This window comes from Bos mutus, chromosome 3, assembly GCF_027580195.1.
Source record: "Bos mutus isolate GX-2022 chromosome 3, NWIPB_WYAK_1.1, whole genome shotgun sequence".
NCBI classification, from domain to species: domain Eukaryota; kingdom Metazoa; phylum Chordata; class Mammalia; order Artiodactyla; family Bovidae; genus Bos; species Bos mutus.
In genome coordinates, this window is record NC_091619.1 from 61937002 (window position 1) to 61938657 (window position 1656).

General features: G+C 35.8%; 1 pseudogene; it reads left to right on the plus strand.

Moving 5' to 3' along the window:
• Positions 1–797: 797 nt before the first annotated feature.
• On the plus strand, positions 798–1081 carry LOC138986012 (ubiquitin-conjugating enzyme E2 variant 1 pseudogene; annotated as a pseudogene).
• Positions 1082–1656: the final 575 nt, after the last annotated feature.

Here is a 1656-nt window from a genome sequence, read left to right on the forward strand (position 1 = left end):
CTACTCTATGGGATCTTTGCAACCCAGGGATTAAACACGTGTCTCTTGTATCTCCTTCACTGGCAGGCAGATTCTTTACCACTGCACCACATGGGGCCCCCTGCATTGTAGCAGGAAATATTAAGCGTTTATTTTTGCTCAAATCCTCTTTCCAACCTTTACTATTATTTTAATTTTCTAACTTCATCCACTATCATGATTCTAATGTAGCACAATGTAATTTTGTAATTATATTTTTAAACAAGAGGCAAAACTTATGCAAGCTGTATTTTAACAGGAAGATAATAGTCATATATTTGGATTATAAGTGATGAAGTTGGAGAAGGCATGATTTGAGGCGAAAACATCATTTGAGGCAAAGTTGTTTTGATTCCAGAGCCAATATTTATCCAATACTTCCATACATCACTATTTGACCCCATGCCATTCTTCTTCAGGAATATTTTTTTTTTAATTAAAAAAAGAAAACCTCTTACTGACTGTTAAAACTACACACCAATTATGTTCTTTTGTGACCACTGGCGTCTAAAAGTGACATGGCTAATCTTAGGAGCACCATGGAATTTGGGAAATGGATTAAACTAAGGAGTTTTAGTGGTTACAAACTCATTAAGTTTGTATACTAAAGATTAAAAACAAATCTGTTGGAATTTGAGGACAGTGTTGCAAGATGACAGCTACTTCAGGCTCAAGAACAGAGTCCCCTCATGTTAGAATTCAAAGAATGCCAGAAAAGAGAAGATGCCACAGGTAGCTGAGGTCTAAAAGACAACACACACGACACGAAACAGCCAGAGATGCTAATTCGACCTCTAAGAAAAAGGTATGAAAACTGAATCTATAGTTTAAAATAGAATGTAGACCTAAATACTCAGAAGCACCTTCCCCTCATAAGATTTATAGCAATAATATGAATGGACTGAATAGGGCTAATAATGAACCTCAAGAACTGTATCTGTTAGGAAAATGGCAGAATTCTTATAGCATCAAAGTTGTCCTATAAGAGCTTTGGCACCTAAGAATGTTGAAAATCAATATGAAACTCCTGCAATCACCTGAAAGACAGTGTTATAGTAATTAATCAAAGAGAAAAACAACAAAATAAGCCCTCCCTCCCGCTTTATTCTGTTTAAACATTCTTCATTTTTCACAGCAGTAAATCCTCTAGATATGTGTTGGAGACCTTACAGTACAGGAAAGGAAACTCCCATTCAAAGCAATTTATCTTAAGATACTGTAAATGATCCTTCTAACTTTGTGTTTGTTTGAGATATATAAATTTTGCTATAACAAGAAATCCTGTCAAGTGTAGCCACTATCCATTTAGTTGAACTTTTGGATTAAGAAAATACATTTAATTTCCATCACAACTTATAGGTCATATCTAACTCAACTGAGAAAAATGACATCACACAATCACTTTGCTTCTGATTATATGGCCTGGGGTCTCTATCTTGTCTTCCATCACCTCCCCCTGCCACCTTGCCTTCTCCCTCTCTGCAATAACCTTCCAGCTTGGGCGATTTCTTAGATGTTAAAACTTTAGGTCACAACCTGTGGGACTATTATTGAGTGCATGAATGTGCTTCTCTGTACCCCTGGTTTCTTTCTTTTTTTTTTTTTTAAGTCTTAATGGCCAACTTCCCAAATATTCTT